Source organism: Lepisma saccharinum, chromosome 1 (genome assembly GCF_977018435.1).
Source record: "Lepisma saccharinum chromosome 1, izLepSacc3.1, whole genome shotgun sequence".
Taxonomy (NCBI): domain Eukaryota; kingdom Metazoa; phylum Arthropoda; class Insecta; order Zygentoma; family Lepismatidae; genus Lepisma; species Lepisma saccharinum.
The window spans coordinates 152295364-152316940 of NC_139229.1; the positions used below are offsets into that span (position 1 = coordinate 152295364).

The 21577-nt window shown below is 44.5% G+C and overlaps 1 protein-coding gene across 1 annotated transcript in view; it reads left to right on the plus strand.

Moving 5' to 3' along the window:
* Window positions 1–21577, plus strand: part of LOC145986551 (adipokinetic hormone/corazonin-related peptide receptor variant I-like) — a 237536-nt gene that overhangs the window by 58057 nt on the left and 157902 nt on the right. The window lies entirely within an intron of this gene.

Genomic DNA, 21577 nt, shown 5'->3' on the forward strand with positions numbered 1-21577 from the left:
TCGAGGACCATTTATAATGAGCAGCTTGCTCTGGTGCATATGAGGAAGAGTGAGGTGAGGCTCGACAAGCCAATTTATGTTGGTGCCTCAGTATTAGACCTGAGCAAGCTCCACATGTTCGAGACGTACTACGACATATTACGTCCACATTATAGCCACAACATCTCGCTTCTCTACACGGACACGGACAGCTTGGTGTACCACGTCCACTCAGCCGATGCATACGGGGATATAGTCACGGTACCAGCTTTGGTTAACCTCTTCGACACCTCGGGCTATCCCCAGCCGAACCAGTACGGCATCCTGCCCCGAAACAAAAAAGTGCCTGGCAAACTCAAAGACGAGAAGGACGGTGATGTAATTCTCGAGTTTGCGGTTCTTCGCGCCAAGGCCTATGCCATCAAAGCCGAGGGCAGCGTTACCAAGAAGGCCAAGGGTGTCGGCAGACAGGTGGTTCGGGAGCATCTCGCATTCGAGGACTTTGTCGATTGCCTCAAGACCAGGTCGTCGGTTCTAAGAGAAGAACAGCGCATCCAGAGCGTCGACCATATCATCACCACAAACAAAGTTAGAAAAATTGCGCTGGATCCCAACGACGACAAGAGGTGCATTCTCCAATGTGGAATCCACACATTGCCGTGGGGACACTATCGCTTAGCAGAAAGCAAAACCTGCAACATATGCCCATCTTCAACAGAAGATTCATAAAAACAAAACAAAACAAAAAAAATCATGTTGTTAGTTATTACAAAAAAAAAAAACATTGACTGTCATTACAAAAAACTTTGACCGTATTCTTAAAAAACCAGCATGCCTATGAATTTGTTCGGTTTCAAAAAACAGATCATTATGGAAACCATACCAGATCATGAAGTCTTACCTTCCGTGTTACCTAAACTCAACGGTCTGTTGATCATTCACCTCAACAGCATTTGGACGAAACTGAATGACGATGTGGGCAAGATGTTTTATGTTTTTAATAACAATTTACATTTCTACGAAATTCCGATCGACGGGAAACTTCAAATCACCGTGAATCCGGAAAACGCAGGCGAAATCAAAATTTCTACCGGCAAGAACATTTTTCGAATCAAGCACGACAAGATGCTTTCTAACATTACGTACGATGTTTCTGCAGGAGATTATCTTTACGTGGAACTCCTCGGAGATTACGACAAACTTATTCCTCTCTTCGTAGAATTACGAATCGTCTATCCTATTATAAATAACCGTTAACCAAAAATGCCTAACGACATTTTCGGCAACACCAAGCGTGTAGACCACGCAGAAGAGATTCTCATGTTGGACATTCGAGTTAAGAAGTTGAGGACCGATTTGATTGCTTTGCAGGAAACCTTAAACAAAAGTTTAGAGTCGGAAATCGCTACGCTCCAAACGCAATGTCTCGACCCCATTCTGAAAATCGATTGCGAACTGAAAACGCTGATAAAAAATTATGTCGACGTACCTTCTTACGACAGCGTTCAAAATATACAGTTGAGCGTGGATTCGCTTCAAAATGATTTGGCCAAATTACAGCAATTTCAATCGAAAAATGAAGATTTGGAAAAATTGAAACTCGAAATCGAAGAACGAACTTCCGCAATAGAAAAGAATTTCTCTGAACTTCAAACCGTGGTGAACGATATAGACGCAGAACGCTTGCATGTCGTCGTTTCCAAATTACAAGAAGAATTCACCAGCACGTTGGAAGAAATTAAATCCAAGTTGCAGACTTTGGAAGATACAATGACGAACCTACCATCGTCGGACGAACTGCAGGTCATCGGTAAAAGCGTCGCGAACATAAAAATTCAATTGGAGGCCTATCAAGATTTCGAACACATTCAAACCACCATCGCTACGCTTCAGGCGTCCTTGGAATTGATCAACGAAGAAATTAAAAATATTCACGCTGAAGCGAGAGCGTTGACGAGCATTCAAGACACGTTGAGCACGGTTCAGCAGAAGATCGAATATTTAGAAAATTTGAACGTCGAAACGAATCTCGCTCATTTTCATCACGTACTCGACAACATACAGGGTGACTTGGAATCGTTACGGACGAGCGTGCCTTCGAGCGAAGATTTGGAAAAATTGAAAACGGCGGTGACGGCACTATCCGATTCGAGCGACATCAAAAGTTCATTGAGCGATCTCGAGAGTAAAGTGGCCAATCTCCCCACCTCCAAAGAATTGCACGCTTTGAAAAGAAACATATCTCGAATGCTGAAACGACTGGAAACGGAAACGGCGAACGTGGAACAGATTCGAGACGAAATTAGTTCGCTGGTGTCGACGCTGCCCACTTCGCAGAGCGTAGCCGACCTTCACACGCAGTTTACAGAGATGCGAAGCATCGTGAACGATCTTACCGAGAAGAGCTCGAAATTGAATCAAGTCGAGAACCTTCAGAACATCGTCGTCAACATCAGAGATCAAGTCGGAGTGCTGGAATCCACGCAGGAATCGACGCTGGCTTCTTTCGGCGCCAAGTTGCAAGAACTCAACGAAAACTACAAGCAGTTGAACGTGGAAGTGAAAATCAAACCGTCGTTTTCTGTCGTAACGGATACCATAATCGAGCATTTGCTGCCCATCGAAAATAAACTCGGACAAGTTCACAGTAATCTGCTCGGCGTCGACACTAAATTCGCTAAACTGCATTCTCTGCAAGCCATCGAAATCAACAGCGTACCCAATCAACAGAGAATCTCCACGTTCGTCGAAGGTAACAAACTGTACATGTTGCATCCTTATCATCCGTACTACAAGTTTCTCCTCGATGGCACGATTCAGATAAACGAATTTTCGTACTGGTCTCACGGTAGAAAAGCTAGCGTTCCCACCATGACTTTGATATCGAATCGTGGTGTCCAGAAAGCAGGAAACATTCCTCTGGCACGTTGGAACGAAACGCGCAACATATATGAAATACACGAAGACGAAGATCTCACCGTTTTCGACGTGAGTGCCGGCGATAAGCTGATCATTCAAAACACGAGCGAGGTGCCACCCTCTTTGAATCCCATCACGCTTGTGCTTCTCTTGAAACGTAATCTCTAAAAAATGTCTAGGCAAGCCATCGTCGAAGAATTGCATAAACCTGCACGCCGTAACTACGAACGTTTGGCTGTGGTAACCAAGGGCATCGACGACCTCTGGCAAAGCGACCTCGTGGAGATTAGCAGCGGCAATTTGAAAAACGTGCATAAATTGAACAAGGGCAACAAGTACCTTCTCACCGTCATAGACACGTTTTCGAAATTCGCATGGGCTCTACCTTTGAAGGCGAAAACGGGGACATGCGTCACGGAAGCATTCAAATTAATTTTTCGCGAAAGCGGTGGCAGACGACCACGGTTTCTGCAAACGGACAACGGTAAAGAATTTTACAACACCGTATTCCAAAAATTTATTCAAAAACACAAGATTCGACATTATTCGACCTTCAGTCACATCAAAGCCAGCATCGTGGAAAGATTCAATCGAACCTTGAAAACACACATGTGGAAACGATTCACGCTTCGGGGAAATTACAAATGGGTCGACATCCTGCCGGAACTCGTCGACACCTATAATCACACGGTGCACAGAACGATAGGCATGAAGCCAGCCGACGTTACCAAGTCCGACGAGCAGCGTTTAATTTCTACCGTTTACTGTCCAAAGTACACACCCACGACAAAAAAAAGCTAAATACAAAATTGGAGACCAGGTGAGGATCAGCAAATTCAAACGCACCTTCGAGAAGGGATTCACAAAAAATTGGAGCACGGAACTCTTTACGGTGGTTCGAGTTTTACCTGGAAACCGACACACGTATATAATAAAAGATAGTAGCGGCGAGATTTTGAAAGGAAGATTTTACGAAGAGGAACTCTCTAAAACGAAACACCCCGACACGTACGTCATCGAGAAAGTATTGCGTAGGAAAGGTGACAAACTGTTTGTCAAATGGCTGGGACTTCCGGAAAAGAGTTGGATCGACGCGGACGAAGTGATCTTGTGAGTACGTGGAACGTGGTGAAGCGTCTACCGGATCCGGAAAGTCAAACGAAGAAAAAGAACGGTGAGTTGCTTCCCGACAGCATCCGCTGTCTGATCGTAGGTCCTTCGGGGTGTGGGAAAACGACACTGCTCGTGGACAATTTTCTCCTCGCACCGAATTGGTTAGATTGGAAGAACAGGCACCTGTACGTGTTCTCGAAAAGTTTGGAGCAATCCAAATACCAGCAACTGATGAAACTGTACGATGGTCTGGACATTGCAACGTTCGCTTCGGAAATAAAACCACTCGACGATTGTCGTGAAAATTCAGTCGTTGTGTTCGACGACGCCATCCTGGAAAATCAAAATGAAATTCGCAACTTTTTCACGCAAGGTCGTCACAAAGGAATGGATTGTTTTTACCTAGCTCAAACGTTTTCCAAAATTCCAAAACAGTTAGTGCGCGACAACGCTAATTTCATATGTTTGTTTCGTCAAGATCACACCAACCTCAAGCATGCGTACGATGACTACGTAGGCGGAGACATGAACTACAATCAATTTTCGAAACGCTGCTGCTCTTCTTGCTGGAACGGCGACGATTTCGGATTCGCGACGATCGACATGACGAGGAAACCCAACGACGGAAAATACAGAAACAAAATCAACGACTTTCTAAACGTTGCAACGTTGTGAGAAACGACGTATATAAATAACGTCATGACGAAACGAAAAATCGAAGACGAAAATCTCAAGCTTCGCGATTACCTCGCGAAACGCTTCAAAGGTTGGAAATCCGAGAATCGCGGATTCTACGAAGAGAAGAAACGTCAGGATCAACCTGTGATCGATGCCATCAACAGTCTAGGTAAAGAAATTAAAAGTGTCACGGAACAAAATAAAAATTTGATTAATGAACTCGTACCGCTTGCAGCTAAAAGTTACGCCGTACCCACGCCTATTTCGAGCATTCCTTCGACGCCGTTCGAACTGAAGGATGCACCGGCACGACGTCGAGCCATAGGCAGCACGTCGTCGTCTTCGGATAAAATCGAGTTGGGACCTTTGGCACGAGACTACCTGAGCACGGGGAAATTCGACAAGGATGAAGTGTTCGGATTGTATCCCAGCATGGAAACCAGCGAAGGCGGCGGTGTGGTGTGGAAGATTGGGAAATCGAAGGTGACCTTCGAAGGCAACGACATTAAAGTTAATTTAGGCGACAAGGATAGTTGGAACAGGTATCCGGGTACGGTGGGACTGTGGGAACTCGTCGCCAAAAAGCAGCCGAAAGATTACACCGACGAAGATTACCAAAGTTACAAGGAAATTCTGATCATGACGGATGCCTTGTACCAGAACAACGACGCCTCGCAGAATAGGGTGAAATCGAGCAGCGGCGAGAAGTACAGGAATCTCATCAAACCGATTTGGAACCAGGTCAAAACGGGCAGCGGCGTCAAACGCTACAACACGTTACCCAAAGAATTCGTTTGGGTGGACGACGTTAGGAAGCTCGTGGACCGATTGTTGGTGATAGCCGGCGAAGAAAATGCAGGCAATCGTAATTTCTACAACGAGAAGGTTGGCATCGTGGACATGATCAGCACGAAACTTTCCAACTTCATCGTTAACGACGACAAGGGCATAGGTTACCTGATCAAAATCATCAACACGCTGCCTCCGAAATTTTGGAACGTGGCCGAAGGAAAGGGACTCGTGAACGACATCATCAACAAGTTACCTTTCGAGATGCATCTACCTGGCTATCAGTACTGCGGACCGGGTACCAAACTCGAGAAAAGATTGGAGAGAGGAGCCAAGGGTGTGAATCCGTTGGACGCGGCATGCAAAGATCACGACATCGCCTACAACACCACGCAGACGGATCTGGATGCACGTCACGAAGCAGACAAAAAATTGGAACATGCAGCTTTCGAAAGGTTTGTGAGCAGAGACGCATCGCTGGGTGAACGGGTCGCCGCACTAGGCACCACCATCGCCATGAACACGAAACAAAAATTGGGGTGGGGTATATAAATAACATACCGTAAAAAAAACAACATGGCTTGCATAACTGATTTGCCACCCGAGCTACTATCTAAAATATTCAAAAAAGTAGTTAACGGAGATGTTAATAAACTTGTGATCATAGCAAGAACGACGCCGGCATTTCACATGGGATGCGAAATAGTTCTCAAGGACCGTCTTCGGGAGATCAGCGGCCTGAGGTGCGGTGATCTCAACATTCTCCTTTCGGCTGCAGGGGAAAAATTAAACGATAGGTTCGTTGAATTGCACGAGGCAAGGCAGGGAAGAATATGGTATACTAATGATTGGTACAAGTCTAAGCAGGAGAGGGAAGATATCATTACGCACATCATCGCGTTCTCCGAAGCACGGACTTTCTTCCTCTGTTAAAAAATAATAATATATATACGTGTCAAAAAAAACTTGATATATAAATAACACACATCGTGAAAAAAAATAATATTGGGTATATATAAATAACACACATCGTGAAAAACAATTAAATTTCTCTCTAACACTTTGAAATTTTTTTTGATATGACGATTGAAAAAATGAGTGATCTCCAAGCATTAAAACAAATGCTAAATTTGTCAGTCGAGTATGTAAAAATTCAGGAATTGGAAGTCGACAAACCTTACACGATAACTTCCGGTTCAATCGTTTCTACCCAGTATGGTCCCAAGGTACGCCTGTTGCTCAACGCACAATACAGTCTATTTTTACCAGATCGATACGCTAACATGTTATCCGACGAGAAGCTATCTATTTTAATCGAGAACAAAACTCGAATTGTGTACAAGGGGACAAAGGAACTTCTTGGCAAGAAAACAAAGCACGTAATAGAATTTGTGTAACGACTGCGAGGCCTTGAAAATATATAAATAACATACCGTAAAAAACTACACAAGAAAAAATCTCAGAATATATATATAAATAACATACCGTGAAAATAACACATAGAGCATCAACATGAAGCCCAAGGGTGTCGTGTACCAGATACCATATTCGAATCTAAAAAATCTAGGTGCCCTCGATGGGTTACTCACCAAGAAACAACGCGAGAAGAAACGTTCTTGCTTGTCGAAAGGACATGGAATGAAATTGCTGCTCAGCACACCTCAATTGAAAAGATTGCAGCGTTCGCGGAAACAGCAAAAGATCGGAGGTTTCATATTCAGCATCCCGGCCATCCTGGCAGCATTGGGGGCCGTTGGAAGTTTGGCCGGCGGAAGTGCCGCCATCGCGAAAACCGTCATCGACTCGAAGAAGAACAAGGCGGAATTGGAAGAACAGAAACGTCACAACCTGGCCATGGAGAAGAAGGGGAAGGGCGTGATGAAAAAGTTTAAAAAAAAGAAACAGAAGCACTCACCAACCGAGACATTGAATCTCTGATCGAACCGTTACAAATCAAACACTTCAGAGGAGTTTTCATGTCCGACTCGTTACCTTCAAGCGTTAAAAGAAGAGAATGCGGAGTAGTCAACTTGGACGGTCAAGAAAATCCAGGCACGCATTGGATATGTTACCACAAAAACAACAATGATAAAGCATTCGTTTTCGATTCTTTCGGAGGTGTTCCACCTACAAATTTAATTCATTATCTGAAAACGAGCAAAACCTCCATATACTACAACGACGAACGCATTCAAGATTTCGGAGACGTGAACTGCGGTCATCTCTGCCTCTCCGTGCTCGCGTTTCTCTCTAAAATAAATAACCCTACGATCGAGGATTTCCAGAAAGCATTGTGGAACCTCAAACAGCATCACTAGGATGGGCGTGTTCCATCTCACGAGCGAATCTTCGATCTTGAAACTCACGCTGCACGACGACATCGTCTATCCTAAATCCGTGGCTCTGCGTGCATTCTACAGCATGTACCTCATACCCAATGTTACGCATCACAACAACAAAATTAGCGTCGGAAGCGAACACATCGTCGTCACGCCAGGACAATACAATCTTTCCACTTTGCAAGCTCAGTTACCCAAAGGCACATACCTTTCTCAAAATTCGGTCACGCACAGAGTGGAAATCCTATCCGCGACGGAGACCGTGGACGTGGGCACCATGGGAGAACTTTTAGGTTTCGAGAACGACACCAAACTCGAAGCTGGCATCAAGCACGTAGCAACCAACATTCCTAAATTCTTGGCCATAGAGACTCTGAACGTACACTGCAACGTGGCCGAAGGTATGATCACGAAATCTTCGGACGGATTGTTGGGAAGTCACAAGCAGACGGGAATCATAGCCACTTTCAAACCAAGTTCCGAGTTCATGGAACCGATCATCTACACGCCCTCTTCGCCGATCTATTTTCCAGTATGTCGCAACCGCATAGACGACATAGAGTTGGTGGTGACGAACGAGAAAGGAGACGTGGTGGATTTCGCAGGTGCCACTACGACGGCCATCGTGGAGATCAACGTATAATAAATAACCATACATAGTGAGCATGGAGCAAATCGAAAGTTACGAATTGCAATCTTTCCCTCCCAACCGTCGCACGTTCGCCAATCTGAACGAAGCGAACAGGGAGATCGAATACGACGTGGACGTAGGCGACGGGTTCGTTCATCCTCACAGAGCGGACCTCTACCTTCAATTCGACGTGGTGAAGAAGGAAAGCGGAGACGCGTTTCCCACAGCAGCAAACTTGATACTCGTGGACAACTTCGTGCCTCACCTGTTCTCGCAGGTGGAGGTGAGGAAACACAACACCGTCATCGACAGAATAGATTATCCAGGCATCACGTCGACGGCAGTGGGAACTTTGAAATTATCCAAAACGGACGCAGCGTACTACCAGGCCGGGGGATTCGAAGCCGGGACCAAAATATCGACGAAAAGTCACACGGTGCTCTTTCCCATGCGTCTGCTGCCTGGTTTCTTCTCGGACTACAAGGAGATCATGTGGAAGGGAGGACTGCGCGTTACGTTTCGAAGAGCGGCCAACGACAACGACGCACTGGTGCGATACTCTACTTTGGGTCCGGACGCCACCACGCCGATAGCCAACACTTTACCCGAAGCAGCCAAGTGCGTCATCCGGAGCATGGAATTGAGAATGCCGGTGGTGGAATACGAAACGAACTACGCCCTCAAGTACAAAGCGGAGATTTTGAAAAGTCCGCAGGTGCCGATTCACTTTCACGGTTACCAGTGCGTGCAGAAAATAGCGTCGGGAAGTCACATGGAATTCGACGTGACGACGCAGTTCAACAACATACAGTTCGACATGCCAGATTTCGTCGTAGTGCTCTTTCAGACCGGGAGGGACAAGAATCAGGAAAAAGATTCCAGCAAGTTCGACGACTGCAAGATCAAGAACGTTTATCTGAAGAATGGACGCAACGAAGTGTTCCCGCGCGAGAATTACAACCTCGACGTGACCAAAAACGATTACCTCAAACTTTACGAAGCTTACACGGCTTACAAACGCGTGACCGAGGGAAGCGTGGACATGTACTACACGCCCAGCGAATTCAAAATCCGCAGGCCGATGTTCGTCATCAACACATCTAAGAGGAAGAAGGTAGTGGTCAACGATCGAACCAACATCAAGGTCGTCTGCGAGTTCCACGATGCCTTGCCCGAGGATACCCTATGCAGTGTCATCCTGATTGCAGAGAAGTCCTTCGCCTACGACGTGAAGAACGAGAGGGTCACAGAGCAGTTTTAACAAGTTTTTTAACATCTTTTCTTGCACAATAAGAAATTTTCTGCACTAGCACAATCAGTTACAATGGCACAATACGAATTTCACTAGTTCAGATCAGTTACAAATGTCAATTTCATTAGTTATCAGTTACAATATCTTTTTTGTACTATAGCACGAGACAATCAGAAAATTTGCACAAAAAAATTTGTTGTTGTTTTTACACGTGAAAATTAACAATAAAATTTCTTTTTTTATCGTTTCAGATGCTGTCGAAACATCAAAAACACATACACACACACTAGAAAAAAACATGCAACTTTATTTGTAACACGCACATATTCTCCATCTTCATCAAGAAAATATTATAATAAACATAATTATTTTTATCTATATCTCACAATAAAACTCTATATCCAAAAATATCACAACATCAAATAACACTAGAGTCGTTAGTACACGTTGCATGCATTACGGAGGTCCTCTGTAGGGTTTCATGGAAGTTTGAGAAAAAAAAACACGTGAAACTCTACAGAGGCATGACTTTGTTAGCCGTGGCCATTAGAACTGTGTTGGGCACCACGCACCCTCGCGAGGTTATAGGGGCCAGGTATCCTAAAAGACAACAATTATTATTTTGTTTGTTTGCTTGCGTCACAATACAGGTGTGTGCGCGCGTGCATGCGGCACGTCGTTCCCCCGAGAGAGGTTTACAAAGGTCGCGATATACAAACGTTGGCCCCCGGGAGTTGGAAAATTACGATATGGCGCATTCGCTCATTACCGTTCCCAGCTATAAGTTTTTCTCTCTCTCTAGCCCTTGCCAACTAAAAAAAGTGTAGGTAGGAGTTGGCAGCACTGCGAGAAAATAGAGATCATGCCTTACAAGAAAAAACCATTAAGGCGATTTTTATTTGATGACGTTGAACCCGTGTAGTGTTCCCATCCATCCATCTCTCTCTTTTACGACAGTGCCCGCTTTCCTTGTTTAGTATATGCAGGTTGGCAAAAATTGCTTTATGCACTGTAAAGCAAACCTCAAGCAAGTTGCCAGCCCCTTGCTTTAGGCTAGGTTAGACAAAAAAAAGCTGTAGGTGGGCTGTCGGTTGTTTAACTCTTCCCTCTCTCTTCTCTCTCTTTTTTGTAAAAGGCTATGGCAAAAATACCAGTAGGTTGGCAACCTTGCTTTATGCACTAAGGCAAGTCTTAAGTAAACTTGCCAGCTCCTTGCTTTAGGCTAGGTTAGACCTGGTTAGGTTAGGTTGGGTTAGGTTAGGTTAGGTTAGGTTAGGTTAGGTTAGAGTGGGTGTTGGCAGCTGTCGGTTGTTTAACTCTTCCCTCTCTCTCTCCTCTCTCTCTCTCCTCTCTCTCTCCTCTCTCTTTTTTTTGTAAAAGGCTATGGCAAAAGTACCAGTAGGTTGGCAACCTTGCTTTATGCGCTGTAAGGCAAGCCTCAAGCAAGGTTGCCAGCTCCTTGCTTTATGCACTGTAACGCAAGTCTCAAGCAACGTTGCCAGCTCCTTGCTTTAGGCTAGGTTAGACCCAAAAACAACCTTGGTGATTTTTTCGAGTAAAATATTGGCAACACTGCCAGAAAATAAGGCTCGTGCCTTACGAGAGCAATCCATTAAGGCGAGCCTCAAGCAAGATTGCCAGCTCCTTGCTTTAGGCTAGGTTAAACCCCAAAAAAAACCTTGGTGATTTTTTCGAGTAAGGAGCTGGCAACACTGCCAGAAAATGAGGCTCATCCCTTACGAGAGAAATCCATTAAGGCGAGCCTCACCGAGCCTCATTTTCGGGCGCAGAACTGTCCATTTGGCCCTACTGAAAACAGGTGGTTGTTAACGATCGCACCAACATCAAGATTGTGTGCGAGTTCCACGATGCCTTGCCTGCCTACACTCTGTGTAGCGTCATCCTCATCGCGGAGAAAACTTTTGTGTATGATGCCAGGAACGAGCGAGTAACCGAACAGTTTTAAGAAAAAAAATATATACTAACCAAAAATCCTTTGTTAACCTGCAACGCTGTGTCCAGGATGTACTGCAAGAAGTAGAGGTTGATAATAAAACATCTTCTTACAATATATATACACACTGCCTGTCAACACCTTGTTTTGTGGTCAATCTGAAAATATAATAAAATTAAATCATGCTTGAGCGCGCAATATTGATACGGCCTAGTGAGTTGGCAACATTAGTAGACCCAAATGGAGAATTCTGCGACCGAAAATGAGGCTCGGTGAGGCTCGCCTTAATAGTTTGCTCTTGTATGGCATAAGCCTTATTTTCTCGCAGTGTTGCCAACATCTTACTCGAAAAAATCACCAAGGTTTCTCTCCACGTTCCACTACATAGGATATCCTCGGGCAAGGCATCGTGAAACTCGCAGACGATCTTGATGTTGGTTCGATCGTTGACCACAACCTTCTTTCTCTTAGATGTGTTGATGACGGTCATGGGTCTCCGTGCTTTGAATTCGCTGGGCGTGTAGTACATGTCCACGCTTCCCTCGGTCACGCGTTTGTAAGCCGAGAACGCTTCGTAAAGTTTGAGGTAATCGTTTTTGGTCACGTCGAGGTTGTAATTCTCGTGCGGGAACACTTCGTTTCTACTGTTCTTCAGATAAACATTCTTGATCTTGCAGTCGTCAAACTTGCTGGAATCTTTTTCCTGATTTTTGTCCCTCCCGGTCTAAAAAAGCACTACGATGAAATCTGGCATGTCGAACTGTATGTTGTTGAACTGCGTCGCATCAGTGCATCAGTGCGTCGTTGTTGTTGGCAGCTCTTCGAAACGTGATTCTCAGTCCTCTCTTCCACATAATCTCCTTGTAGTCCGAGAAGAATCCCGGAAGCAAACGCATGGGAAAGAGCACCGTGTGACTTCTCGTCGATATTTTGGTTCCCGCTTCGAATCCTCCTGCCTGATAATATGCTGCGTCCGTTTTGGATAATTTCAACGTTCCCACCGCCGTCGACGTGATGCCTGGATAATCTATTCTGTTGATGACGGTGTTGTGTTTCCTCACCTCCACCTGCGAGAACAGGTGAGGCACGAAGTTGTCCACGAGTATCAAATTTGCTGCTGCGGGAACGCGTATCCGCTTTCCTTCTTCACCACGTCGAATTCAAGGTAAAGGTCTGCTCTGTGAGGATGAACAAACCCGTCCCCTACGTCCACGTCGTATTCGATCTCTCTGTTCGCTTCGTTCAAATTTCCGAACATAGGTTCTATTCATATTTTTACTCACGTATAGGCGTACATGATGAATCAGCAAACATATTTTTTCTAAGTCTTGCCGTTTCCAAGATAACTCTATTTCCGCTCGCTATTTTCGATTTCCGAGCATAGGTTCTATTCATATTTTACTCACGTATAGGCGTACGTGATGAATCTGCAAACAGATTTCTCCTAAGTCTTACCGTTTTCAAGATAACCCCACTTCCGGTTGCTATTTTGGATTTCCGAACATAGGTTCTATTCATATTTTTTCTCACGTATAGGTGTACATGAAAAATCCGCAAACAGAATTTTCCTAAGTCTTACCGTTTCCAAGATAATCCCACTTCCGGTCGCCATTTTCGATTTCCGAACATAGATTCTATTCATACTTTTACTCACGTATAGGTGTACGTGATGAATCCGAAAACAGATTTCTCCTAAGTCTTACCGTTTCCAAGATAACCCCACTCCCGGTCGCCATTTTGGATTTCCGAACATAGGTTCTATTCATACTTTTACTCACGTATAGGTGTACGTGATGAATCAGCAAACATATTTTTTCTAAGTCTTACCGTTTGCAAGATAACCCCACTTCCGGTCGCCATTTTCGATTTCCGAACATAGGTTCTATTCATACTTTTTCTCACGTATAGGTGTACGTGATGAATCCGCAAACAGATTTCTCCTAAGTCTTACCGTTTCCTAGATAACCCCACTTCCGGTCGCCATTTTGGATTTCCGAACATAGGTTCTATTCATACTTTTACTCACGTATAGGTGTACGTGATGAATCCGCAAACAGATTTCTCCTAAGTTTTACTGTTTCCAAGATAACCCCACTTCCGGTCGCCATTTTGGATTTCCGAACATAGGTTCTATTCATATTTTTTCTCACGTATAGGTGTACGTGATGAATCCGCAAACAGATTTCTCCTAAGTTTTACTGTTTCATCTACTGTTATTGATGATGAAAAAATTTACAATAAGATGCATTCGCTCATTACTGTTGCCAGCCATAAATCTCTCTCTCTCTTCATCTTACAGCAACGTTGGCATCTCTATTTTTTTTAGTTGTAAGTAAATTGCCAACACACTCTAGTTAATAATGCTACATATTATACGCACACACGCACGCACATACTATATTGCCATCCACCCATTTTTCTCTCTTTTACGGCAGTACATATTTGTTGCCGGCTCTCTTTGTTTAGTATATGTAGGTTGGCAAAAATTGCTTTATGCACTGTAAGGCAAGCCTCAAGCAAAGTTGCCAGCTCCTTGCTTTAGGCTAGGTTAGACCAAGAAAAAAAAAGTTGTAGGTAAACTGTCGGTTGTTTAACTCTTCCCTCTCTCTCTCCTCTCTCTTTTTTTTTGTAAAAGGCTATGGCAAAAGTACCAGTAGGTTGGCAACTTTGCTTTATGCACTGTAACGCAAGTCTCAAGCAAGGTTGCCAGCTCCTTGCTTTAGGTTAGGCTAGGTTAGACCTGGTTAGGTTAGGTTAGGTTAGGTTAGGTTAGGTTAGAGTGGGTTAGGTTAGGTTAGGTTAGGTTAGGTTAGAGTAGGTTAGGTTAGGTTAGGTTAGGTTAGGTTAGGTTAGGTTAGAGTGGGTTAGGTTAGGTTAGGTTGGGTGTTGGCAGCTGTCGGTTGTTTAACTCTTCCCTCTCTCTCTCCTCTCTCTCTCTCTCCTCTCTCTCTCACCTCTTTCTCTCCTCTCTCTTTTTGTAAAAGGCCATGGCAAAAGTACCAGTAGGTTGGCAATTTTGCTTTATGCACTGTAAGGCAAACCTCAAGCAAGATTGCCAGCTTCTTGCTTTAGGTTAGGTTAGACCAAGACAAAAACCTTGGTGATTTTTTTCGAGTGAGGAGTTAACAACACTGCGAGTCCCATTTTCGGTTGCAGAACTCTCAAGCAAAATTGCCAGCTTCTTGCTTTAGGTTAGGTTAGACCAAGAACTTTGGTGATTTTTTTTCGAGTAAAATGTTGGCAACACTGCGAGCCTCACCGAGCCTCACTTCCGGTTTTCTGAACTCTCAAGCAAAATTGCCAACTCCTTGCTGTTTTAGGTTAGGTTAGACCAAAAACCTTGGTGATTTTTTCGAATAAGCGGTTGGCAACACTGCGAGCCTCACCGAGCCTCACTTTCGGGCGTTGAACCGGGCCACTAGGTCTACTCGTGTTAACTAAACTCAACGGTCTGTTGATCATTCACCTCAACAGCATTTGGACGAAATTGGACGAGGACGTGGGCAAGATTTTTTACGTCTTCAATAACAATTTACATTTCTACGAAATTCCGATCGACGGGAAACTTCGGATCACCGTGAATCCCGAGAACGTAGGCGAAATCAAAATATCTACCGGCAAGAATATTTTTCGAATGAAGCACGACAAGATGCTTTCTAACATAACGTACGATGTTTCAGCAGGAGATTGTCTATACGTGGAACTCCTAGGAGATTACGACAAACTCGTTCCTCTCTTCGTAGAATTACGAATCGTCTATCCTATTATAAATAACCGTTAACCAAAAATTCCTAACGACATTTTCGGGCAAACCAAGCGTGTAAACCACGCAGAAGAGATTCTCATGTTGGATGTCCGAGTCAAAAAGTTGAGGAGCGATTTGATCGCTTTGCAGGAGACCTTAAACAAAAGTTTAGAGTCGGCGATCGCTACGCTCCAAACGCAATGTCTCGACCCCATTCTGAAAATCGATTCCGAACTGAAAACACTCATAAAAATTTATGTCGACGTACCTTCTTACGACAACGTTCAAAATATACAGTTGAGCGTGGATTCGCTTCAAAATAATTTGGCCAAATTACAGCAATTTCAATCGAAAAATGAAGATTTGGAAAAATTGAAACTCGAAATCGAAGAACGAACTTCCACAATCGAAAAGAATTTCTCTGAACTTCAAACCGTCGTGAACGATATAGATGTAGAACGCTTGCACGTCGTCGTTTCCAAATTACAAGAAGAATTCACCAGCACGTTGGAAGAAATTAAATCCAAGTTGCAGACTTAGGAAGATACAATGACAAACCTACCATCGTCAGACGAACTGCAGGTCATCGGTAAAAGCGTCGCGAACATAAAAATTCAATTGGAGGCTTATCAAGATTTCGAACACATTCAAACCACCATCGCTACGCTTCAGGCGTCTCTGGAGTTGATCAACGAAGAAATTAAAAATATTCACGCTGAAGCGAGCGCGTTGACGAGCATTCAAGACACGTTAAGCACGGTTCAGCAGAAGATCGAATATTTAGAAAATTTGAACGTCGAATCCAATCTTGCTCATTTTCATCACGTACTGGACAACATACAGGGTGACTTGGAATCGTTACGGACGAGCGTGCCTTCGAGCGAAGATTTGGAACAATTGAAAACGGCGGTGACGGCACTATCCGATTCGAGCGACATCAAAAGTTCGTTGAGCGATCTCGAGAGTACGGTGGCCAATCTCCCCACCTCCAAAGAATTACACGCTTTGAAAAGAAACATATCTCGAATGCTGAAACGACTGGAAACGGAAACGGCGAACGTGGAACAGATTCGAGATGAAATTAGTTCGCTGGTGTCGACGCTGCCCACTTCGCAGAGCGTCACGGATATTCACACGCAGTTTACCGAGATGCGAAGCATCGTGAACGATCTTACCGAGAAGAGTTCGAAATTGAATCAAGTCGAGAACCTTCAGAACATTGTCGTCAACATCAGAGATCAAGTTGGAGTGCTGGAATCCACGCAGGAATCGACGCTGGCCTCTTTCGGTGCCAAGTTGCAAGAACTCAACGAAAACTACAACCAGTTGAACGTGGAAGTGAAAATCAAACCGTCATTTTCTGCCGTAACGGATACAATAGTCGAGCATTTGTTGCCCATCGAAAATAAACTCGGACACGTTCACAGTAATCTGCTCGGCGTCGACACTAAATTTGCCAAATTGTTCACCTTTCAAGCCATCGAAATCAACAGCGTACCCAATCAACAGAGAATCTCCACGTTCGTCGAAGGTAACAAACTGTACATGTTACATCCTTATCATCCGTACTACAAGTTTCTCCTCGATGGCACGATTCAGGTAAACGAATTTTCGTACTGGTCTCACGGCAGAAAAGCTAGCGTTCCCACCATGACTTTGATATCGAATCGTGGTGTCCAGAAAGCAGGAAACATTCCTCTGGCACGTTGGAACGAAACGCGCAACATATATGAATTACACGAAGACGAAGATCTTACCGTTTTCGACGTGAGTGCCGGCGATAAGCTGATCGTTCAAAACACGAGCGAGGTGCCACCCTCTTTGAATCCCATCACGCTGGTGCTTCTCTTCAAACGTAATCTCTAAAAAAAATGTCTAGGCAGGCCATCGTCGAAGAATTGCATAAACCTGCACGCCGCAACTACGAACGTTTGGCGGTGGTAACCAAGGGCATCGACGACCTCTGGGAAAGCGACCTCGTGGAGATGAGCAGCGGCAAGTTGAAAAACGTACATAAATTGAACAAGGGCAACAAGTACCTCCTCACCGTCATAGACACGTTTTCGAAATTCGCATGGGCTCTACCTTTGAAAGCGAAAACAGGAACGTGCGTCACGGAAGCATTCAAGACAATTTTTCGCGAAAGCGGCGGCAGACGACCTCGGTTTCTGCACACGGACAAGGGGAAGGAATTTTACAATGCCGTATTCCAAAAGTTTATTCGGAAACACGACGTTCAACATTACTCGACCTTCAGTGACGTCAAGGCCAGCATCGTGGAAAGATTCAATCGTACTCTGAAATCGCGCATGTGGTCACGCTTTACGCTTCAGGGAAGCTACAAGTGGGTCACCATTCTTCCGGAACTCGTTAACGACTATAATCACACGGTCCACAGAACGATAGGCATGAAGCCAGCTGACGTTACCAAGTCCGACGAGCAACGTTTAATTTCTAGCGTTTACTGTCCAAAGTACACACCCACGACAAAAAAACCTAAATACAAAATTGGAGACCAGGTGAGGATCAGTAAATTGAAGCGAACGTTCGACAGGGGTTTCACACGAAACTGGAGCACGGAACTTTTTACCGTGGTTCGAGTTCTACCCGGGAACCGTCACACGTATATAATAAAGGACAGTGGCGGTGAAATTTTATTGGGGCGCTTCTACGAGGAGGAACTCTCTAAAACTAAATACCCCGACACGTACCTTATCGAAAAAGTTTTGCGTAAGAGAGGCGACAAACTTTTGGTGAAATGGCTGGGACTTCCGGGAACGAGTTGGATCGATTCGAACGAAGTGATTCTATGAGTACGTGGAATGTCGTGAAACGTCTACCTGATTCGGAAAATGAAACGAAGAAAAGGAACGGCGAATTGCTCCCCGACAGCATACGATGTCTGATCGTAGGACCTTCGGGGTGCGGAAAGACGACACTGCTCATTGATAATTTTATCCTCGCACCCAATTGGTTAGACTGGGAAAACAGACACCTCTACGTATTTTCGAAAAGTCTCGAACAAGCGAAATACCAGCAACTTATGAAACTGTACGAGGGACTGGGCATTGCAACTTTCGCATCTGAAATCATTCCACTGGACGATTGTCTCGAGAATTCCGTTGTGGTGTTCGACGACATGATCCTGGAAAATCAAAACGAGATTCGTAATTTTTTCACTCGAGGTCGTCACAAAGGATTAGATTGTTTCTACCTGGCACAAACTTTTTCCAAGGTTCCGAAACAACTGCTACGCGACAACGCTAATTTCATATGTTTGTTTCGACAAGACCACACCAATTTAAAACACGCACACGATGATTACGTGGGGGCTGACATAAATTACAATCTATTTTCTAAATTCTGCTCCCACTGTTGGAACAGTGACGATTTCGGATTCGTGACCATTGACATGACTCGAAAAGCAAACCATGGAAAATATGGGAATAAAATAAACGTTTATCTAGACGTCTCAAAGGTTAACAAGAGGACAATTTCAGATTTGCAACAAGAAGAAAAAAATCCAAAAAAAATCAAAGGTCGTGAGAATCTAAAAAATAAAATTTGAAAAAACGTTCTTTTTTTTTCAAACGTCTGACAAGCATATATAAAATAACCATTACAACAAAAAGTGAGTGTTAGAAAAGTGGATAGTCTCAAGCGGGTGACAGCAAGAAAACTACGAGAACCGAACGTATAGGCTGAGAATTCGACGTTTCAGAAACGTTTCAACGTATATAGAAAAATGTCAAAACGTCAATTTCAAGAAGACGAAAATCTCAAGTTGCGGGAATACCTCCTGAAACGCTTCAAAGGTTGGAAATCCGAGAATCGCGGATCCTACGAAGAGAAGAAACGTCAGGATCAACCTATGATCGACGCCATCAGCGGTCTAGGTAAAGAAATTAAAAGTGTCACGGAACAAAATAAAAATTTGATCAACGAACTCGTACCGCTCGCAGCTAAAAGTTACACCGTACCCACGCCCATTTCGAGCATTCCTTCGACGCCGTTCGAACTGAAGGACGTACCGGCACGACGTCGAGCCATAGGTAGCACGTCTTCGGATAAAATCGAGTTGGGACCTTTGGCACGAGACTACCTGAGCACGGGGAAATTCGACAAGGACGAAGTGTTCGGATTGTATCCGAGCATGGAAACCAACGAAGGCGGTGTGGTTTGGAATATTGGGAAATCGAAGGTGACCTTCGAAGGCAACGACATTAAAGTTAATTTAGGCGAGAAGGATAGTTGGACCAGGTATCCGGGTACGGTGGGACTGTGGGAACTCGTTGCCAAAAAGCAGCCGAAAGATTACACCGACGAAGATTACCAGAGTTACAGGGAAATTCTGATCATGACGGATGCCATGTACCAGAACAACGACGCCTCGCAGAATAGGGTGAAATCGAGCAGCGGCGAGAAGTACAGAAATCTCATCAAACCGATTTGGAACGAGGTGAAGAGCGGAAGCGGCGTCAAACGCTACAACACGTTACCCAAAGAATTCGTTTGGGTGGACGACGTGAGGAAGCTCGTGGACCGATTGTTGGTGATAGCCGGCGAAGAGAATGCAGGCAATCGTAATTTCCACAACGAGAAGGTTGGCATCGTGGACATGATCAGCACGAAACTTTCCAACTTCATCGTGAACGACGACAAGGGCATAGTTTACCTCATCAAAATCATCAACACGCTGCCTCCGAGATTCTGGAACGTGGCCGAAGGAAAGGGACTCGTGAACGAGATCATCAACAAGTTACCTTTCGAGATGCATCTACCTGGCTACCAGTACTGCGGACCGGGTACCAAACTCGAGAAAAGATTGGAGAGAGGAGACAAGGGTGTGAATCCGTTGGACGCCGCATGCAAATATCACGACATCGCCTACAACACCACTCGCACGGATCTGGATGCACGTCACGAAGCAGACAAGAAATTGGAACATGCAGCTTTCGAAAGATTCGTCAGCAGAGACGCATCGTTGGGAGAAAGAGTTGCAGCACTGGGCACCACCATCGCCATGAACACGAAACAAAAATTTGGGTGGGGTATATAAATAAATAACATACAGTAACAACATGTCTCGTATAACCGACTTACCGCACGAACTGCTATGTAAAATATTCAAACACGCAGTAAACGGAGATGTAGGAAAACTTTTGATCATAGCAAAAACGACGCCGGTGTAACGGGGAATTTGCACTCCGTAGAAAAATGACTGTACAGTCAATTTTCTACAGAGAAAAATGAATGCCCTTTTCAGTTCCCGTCAATTAAGCAGGGGGTAAAATATCCCCGTAGAAAAATGACTGCATGTCAATTCCCACTTAAAAAGGGGGTACAAATTCCCCGTAGAAAAGTGACTGCCCAATTAAATCCTGCTTATAATAGGAGGGGGTACAATTTCCCCGTAGAAAAGTGACTGCCCCCTTAAATCCTGCTTATATTAGGAGGGGGTATAATTTCCCCGTAGAAAAGTGACTGCCCTATTAAATCCTGCTTATATTAGGAGGGGGTATAATTTCCCCGTAGAAAAGTGACTGCCCTATTAAATCCTGCTAATATAAGAAGGGGGTACAATTTCCCCGTAGAAAAGTGACTGCCCCTTATATCCAGCTTATATTAGGAGGGGGTACAAATTCCCCGTAGAAAAGTGACTGCCCCCTTATATCCTGCTTATATTAGGAGGGGGTACAATTTCCCCGTAGAAAAGTGACTGCCCCTTTAAATCCTGCTTATATTAGGAGGGGGTATAATTTCCCCGTAGAAAACTGACTGCCCTTTTAAATCCTGCTAATATGAGAAGGGGGTACAATTTCCCCGTAGAAAAGTGACTGCCCTATTAAATCCTGCTAATATGAGAAGGGGGTACAATTTCCCCGTAGAAAATTGACTGCCCTATTAAATCCTGCTAATATGAGAAGGGGGTACAATTTCCCCGTAGAAAAGTGACTGCCCCCTTATATCCTGCTTATATTAGGAGGGGGTAATATTTCCACGTAGAAAAGTGACTGCCCCCTTAAATCCTGCTTATATTAGGAGGGGTATAATTGCCCCGTAGAAAAGTGACTGCCCCTTTAAATCCTGCTAATATTAGGAGGGGGTATAATTTCCCCGTAGAAAAGTGACTGCCCTATTAAATCCTGCTAATATGAGAAGGGGGTACAAATTCCCC